The sequence below is a fragment of the Rosa chinensis genome, chromosome 6 (genome assembly GCF_002994745.2).
Source record: "Rosa chinensis cultivar Old Blush chromosome 6, RchiOBHm-V2, whole genome shotgun sequence".
Lineage (NCBI taxonomy): Eukaryota > Viridiplantae > Streptophyta > Magnoliopsida > Rosales > Rosaceae > Rosa > Rosa chinensis.
Window position 1 is genome coordinate 27,867,968 of NC_037093.1, and position 6,598 is coordinate 27,874,565.

Here is a 6,598-nt window from a genome sequence, read left to right on the forward strand (position 1 = left end):
GTAATGTAGTATAACTAGTTTATTAGGCTTGTTACCCTCCATGAGCAAAATGGGGGACGAAATGGAATTTTTTAAAATGAACCTCTGGATGTTGTTTGCATATGAATATATGTTAGTGGTAGAAATTTCAACAATTTCCGCATTCGGTTGGACCTCGATCTACCCGGTCAACTCAATACCCTAAATAGAACATAAACAAATATGCTCTTAACCGGTCCTAGGCAATTCACTTTTTTCGATCTTTCAGCTCCCACACTCTCATGGGTAGGGGGTCTACTTACGGATGTTAAAATTCCTCAACGTTTGTCCGCACATGGTGCCGCTCCCCTTAGGGAAGTTTGCTTGTGCAAAGCGTTGACCGCTCCGTTAGGTGGCTTATTCCCGGCGGATCGGCCTAATTTCTTTACACAATACCTATCACTATTGTATAAACATATAAGAATTTTTCGATTGATCGATTTTCATTTCTAAATTTTTGGATCGCACATGATTTTTATTTGTCTTGTAATGTATAACTAGTTTATTAGGCTTGTTACCCTCTATGAGCAAAATGGGGGACGAAATGGAATTTTTTAAAATGGAACGCCGGATATAGTTTGCATATGAATATCCACTAACATTAGAAATTTCAACAATTTCCGCATTCATGATGACCCATAGATTCCCTCTCCCTAAAAAACTTTTGTTAAAATTTTTGCGGGAATCACAAAAACCGGAGCGGGGAACTTAAAATTAAAACAGTTGAAGGTGGGAACAAAAATTTTAATTCCCACACTTGGATATATTTTCCCACACTTGCATTTACTTCCCAAACCCTAACCGTGAACAACTCATTTTCTCCTAACTCTCCTCTTCATCTTTCCCCGCCTCCGACCAACACTTTTCTCTCTTCTCCTTCTCTCTCGCTTCCTTGTCCTTCCAAACCCTACTCTCTCTCTCTCTCTCTCTCTCTCTCAGTTTCTAGTTCACCAACCTCGAGAAAATCAAGAGCTCCGCGGCTCCGATTCATTTCACAGAGATCGAGGGATTCAGGTCAGAGATTTACCGACGGTGAGTTTGAATTCGGAATTGGTGCGAAAGCTGGAGTCGGCGCTTGGGGTTTCGCTGGGAGGCTCGGTGACGGACATGGCGGTGGTGATAGCGACGACTTCAATTGAGTTGATAATTGGGTTTTTGGTGGTGCTGTGGCGGAGATCGTCTGATAAGACTAGTTGGGTGGTGAAGCAGCTGGCTCTGAGCTCCAGCGGTCTAGCCTCCAGGTATCTCTCTCACCCTCTCCATCTACTTCTCCTCATCTTCTTCTATTCTTCTTCTTCTTCTTCTCCTTTATATTTGAATATTCCATTTATTTTTTGAAGTTTCTGATCTTCATCAGTTCTTCGGCAGCTCGGCCCTTGAGGCATGATCAGTTGCTGCCTTGCTGGGTTATTCACTCCAGTCATTCCACCGAATCTTGGATGTTAAAGAGGTATTCTAAGACAACCCAATTCATCTCCAAATTGATAAAACCCAAATTGAAATTGTTAAAACTAATGAAATTGTTAATTCTGATAAATCCCAGTTCTTGGGTGGGTTGGATTTGCTGAATTTGTGCGTGTAATTTTCTAGCTAGTCATTCATTTAATTCAAATACCAATTTTGACATCATTGCTTGGAATTTGGAATGATATCGAAGTCCATCGTTTGATGTGGTATAAGGAGTGTGAGGCAAATTTTCCTCACTGTAAAATCCTGTGTTACTGATTAAACTGAAGAGACCTATACCAAAACGAAAAATTTGATCAAAGAGAGGAGCTACTAGCCTACTACGTACCTATATAGATATCTAGCTTTATCTAATTTGTGGGTTGCTGAATTAGGCTAATACATTTGAGTGGAGATTCTTGAATATTGATTTCTTTTATTCATCCTCTGTGCAGGAACTGTGTGAATCAGAGGGCCACAAATGAAAGCTTGAAGAGAATAAAGGTAATTAAATCTGTTCAAGTTTCCATCAACGTTATAGTATAGTTTGAAACCTCATAACGAACTCACTTTGGTATACAAATATGGTACTCATATATATGGAGATGATGTATTAGGGTGATTGGAACACTGCATTGTATTCTAAGCGGATCAAAAGTGAAACGAAACTGAAAAGCATTGGAGTTTCAAGCTCTTTTAAGATGTTTAATTTTTCCATGGATTCATTCCTTCAAGCAATGGGAGGGAACAGAGGAAGTGCAGATAGAGATCGAGGATTTGAGAGAGAACTTGAAGCAATGGGAGATATAAAGCACCGGAACATCGTGACTCTTAATGGTATGCATATATTAATTTGCTTGAGAATACTACTAAATGTTAATTTGCTTGAGCAGGCTTGGTCACAGTCTTTCAATTGTATCTCTTCTCAATATGTTCCAGCAATATATGAGCTATGAAGGAAGTTCTATTTGTACAAAGGAAGAGATTTCTGTTCCAGCAATATATGTTAGAGTGGTAATTCATGATTAAAATGTTCACTGGTATGTGATTACATTACTGCAGGTTGCTGAGGGGTAGATTCCACTCGTGGTAGCTAAAGGGTACTGAAATAAGCTAGATTTACTATATATAATATGATTCAAAAAGTGATATCAACTAAAGGCAATCTCTTTTCCTTGCAGAGAGGAGATAGCACGTTATAAAGGACTTGATCCGACAGAGCGTTTACTAATGTTAAAAGCACTCTGTGAACTCTGAGCCGATGTATTTACTCCTTTGTCATTATTTTTTCTGTTTCTTAATGTCAAGTGGTGTACATACCAGATATCCTAGCTTTATGTTACCAATTGTTGTTGCCTGAACATGTCAATACATGTTCCAAGTATATTCAGGTGTCTGTTCTGTTTTTCCCTTTAGTTTCTGGTTGTGTGAAATAATTAACTCATTCTTTTTGTATCCAGCAAGATGATGCAGTGGCTTATATTAATGATGCTCTGAAACAAGGAACTGAAATTTCTTCATTCCGCAAAGATAAGCTAGGAGGAGACGAAAAGAGGACTTCTTATTGGTAATGTTTTGATATGTTACGATGAATTTCATGTGTTTAATAGCAAATTTGGTTTTTATATCATTTTCTATATTTATGTCAGGTATGATGGAAATACAATAATAGGTCATAGATTATACAAGGCATGCCAGGATTTTACCAATTATTTATGTTAGGTGATCCGAATAACTATGCCTTTGATTAGGTGTCACCCTTTTGCTTCTCCTTGCTCTGCAGAGTTATGGGTTTGTTCTTTCTTTTAAGGTGAGCTGTTTCTGTTGTTCATAGAGTGAAAGAGAGGGAGAGAATTGCAGAGAATAGGTTCTGCATGTCTTCATCATGTTATTTTTCTTTCGATTTATGGTTTGTTTGTTCTTTGCATGTCATTGATTTGGGGTTTTGGTGATGCAGGAGTTTGCGATTGTCAGATTGGGTAATTGGGAATTGATCTGAGGTATCTGGCTTTTTTGGTTTTAATTTGTGTTTTTCTTCTGGGTTTTGTGGTTTGATCTATGATCTGGAGGTAAAGACTAGGAGGTGATGTTGGATTCCTCTAACTTGCTTATGAAACCTTCTCTGATAAAACAAAGCATAGATGGGTATTATTCATTGGGAGCCACCAACCATCATAGAAGACAGACCATGAATATATCCATTCAGTATATGATATCAGTATATATGCAGTTTAACTTCTCTAATAAAACAAAGCATACATGAGTAATGATTTAACTGATAATTCAATGTTAAGAACAGATGAAGAAAACAAAGTTTACATTAATGATTTTAGTGCTTGACAGTCTAAAGTTCATTGGGAGTATTAGCAATAATTTTTTAACTTCTGTTGCAATGAATTTCTCAGTTTGATATTATTGCTAGGGGATGCTGGGACCAAGGTTTCGATTATATTTACATACATGCATTTTATCATTTCTTTCTCAATTTGCACAAGAGAAAACTGAGAATTGATATATCACATCTGTGTTTTTAATGTTAAACCATTTTGTATGCAGGTTTCACCTACTACTACTATTATTGCTGCAACTGATTTATCTGTTGTGAAATAGGTGTGCAAGGTCGGTGTTTTTTCTTTTGGTCCGTATTGTTGATCTCCTACCTCTGTTTTTAGCTTTTCAGTATGTAATAGATTGGGACTTCCTAGGGACTTCCTATAATCTGAGATCGACATAGTAGAGGACCAAATTTTCAATCATCTTTTGATTTTGTTAGTATAAAGAGTGACAAAATAATATGAGTTTGTTTTGGTGCCTGCAATTTAACAAAGTCAGATATCATAGTATGAATTGGTTTCTTTTGCCATTTTCTACCTACAATTTAACAAAGTCAGATATCATTTGGATAGGACAATAATTGGTAAAAGTATACTAATGCAAGGATTTTACAAAGTCCTAGCAATAATTCCTGCGCATTAACTATGCCTTTTGTTTCAGTGGCAGCGACGATCCGAATTGTTCTACACCCAAAAGGATGTTGATGTTGTGAGGTCAGAGTGGGCTAAGTTTGTGATGAAGTATCATATTGCATAGCTGTGATGGTTGTTCAAGGCAGGGCGCTTAGTTTGGTATTTTGATTACCTGCCTCCTGCTAGCTGGTTTTAGTTTTTGCTTTAGTTATAGGCATGGTTAATGCGCAGTTGAAGGCATTTTTGTTTTGGTATTTTGATGAGCCTCCTGCTAGCTAGTTTTAGTTTTAGGCATGGTTAATGCGCAGTTGAAGGCATTTTTGTTTTGATATTTTGATGGGCCTCCTGCTAGCTAGTTTTAGTTTTTGCTTTAGTTATAGGCATGGTTAATGCAATGTGGACGTGTTTATGTTTTCCGGCTTTATGCAGTTATAGCCACTTAGGCAATGTTAATTCTTATGTAAATGTTGGGATGAATATTGCTGATGAATGAAATGGCTTTTGGAATTAAGGATGTGTTCAATTGTACAGAATGTATGTCTTCTCTTATATCTCAGACAATTCAAAATCAACAGCAAACCATTGTCTAACAAATGAACATGATGAAAAAAGAAAGAAAAATCTGTTGTCTGAATCATCTATCTACAATAGTTATTAAACATATTCAGTTGTCTAACAAGATATAACACATAAAAATAATAATATGTTCTGTTGTCTGATGAAAACGAAGACCACAGAGAATTGAAAAGCTACAATTGTATGAATTGATCAACTAGTACAGCATCTTGGGACGCCATATGGTTGTAAAGAGACTTTAAGGATTCATGAAGCAAGAAAGCTGTAGTTCAACAAAATCTTAGACAAGAGTTTATTTTAGGATGCAATAGTATGAAGCAATGATACACAATGACTTTAATAGTTTTGCTCTTGTCTTGTTCAAAGTCAGTCAATAGTATTCAATTACTTTGCAGATGTACAAGCTTCTTTCAGACAACAGTTTTTTTACAAATCAATGTTCTCTAAATTTTGATTACACGTCCATATTCTTCTGGGGTTTGTCAACTGAAATTACTTTGCACAACAGTTAAGTTGCCAATTGCTGTTGTTCTTCGTGGTATTCAGACAACAGACAATATAGTAGTCGCTGTTGTAGTAAACTTTATCAGACGACAGTTTTTTGGTATTATTGCTGTTGTTCTTCGTGGTATTCAGACAACAGATAATATAGTAGTCGCTATTGTAGTAAACTTTATCAGACGACAGTTTTTTGGTATTGTCTGATTATGTATCAGACGGCATTGAGATAGACAACAGCAAACTCTATTATCAGACGACAGTGAAAAACTGTCGTCTGATTGAAAAATTGGTGTAGTGAGAAGTGTTCCAGCTTAAGTAGTAGGACCAGGTATATCGTGTTTAGCACTATTGGCAATGAGTTTCTCTAACTTTTTTTTGTTGCTACTGAGTTTCTAATTTTCTGTAAACGATACCGAGATTGACAGTTTTGCAATCAAGAAACCATCTGTACAGAAGTTTGGAATGGGAAGTTGGACTTGACTTTTTACTATCCAGCAAATAGTTGTGCAGTAGGATGCAGCGAATTTAACCCAGATCAGCACCCTTCCAAATGAAGACAGAAATATTCACAATAATATTCTCAAGAAGAGAAACCATGAGGCACAGAGGCAGTCCGAGAAAAGGCTTAGAACTACATAAACTCACCTGTCCATAAAGCCCCCAACCGAAAGTAAGTAGGGCTCCAGCATCTGGAATATAAGATTGAAAAACAAATGTGTGAATGACCATAAATATTTAACAGCTATAAGGCAACAATTTAGGATTGCAAAACATCTCAGTCGTACCACATGTCAAACTATGCAAAAGTAACCTTTGAATACAGAAGGCTTGCCCTCTGATATATCATGTAATTTGGAAGACGGATCTTATAGTTCCAATGACTGAACATCCTTCCAGCTATAATTCCAAGCATAGTCAACTTAGTTTAGCATCGGTTTGGATTAAATATTCCAGATTACTCTCACATTTGTTACATCTAGTATATAAAACTGTCAATTCCTATTATACTTAGCACACACCTCAAAAATTCGCCTAAGAACTAATTTTCCTCCAAGAGAAAGAAGCCCCAGCCCACCTAGAGCTTTTAAACC

At 36.7% G+C, this 6,598-nt stretch overlaps 1 long non-coding RNA gene across 1 annotated transcript; it reads right to left on the minus strand.

The window, feature by feature from the left end:
• Nucleotides 1-5,818: 5,818 nt before the first annotated feature.
• LOC121049696 lies at nt 5,819-6,434 on the minus strand. The gene is made up of 3 exons (XR_005801083.1): nt 6,293-6,434; nt 6,153-6,196; nt 5,819-6,050 (listed from the first exon to the last, which is right to left on the minus strand). It is a non-coding gene; the product is annotated as an uncharacterized LOC121049696 (long non-coding RNA).
• Nucleotides 6,435-6,598: the final 164 nt, after the last annotated feature.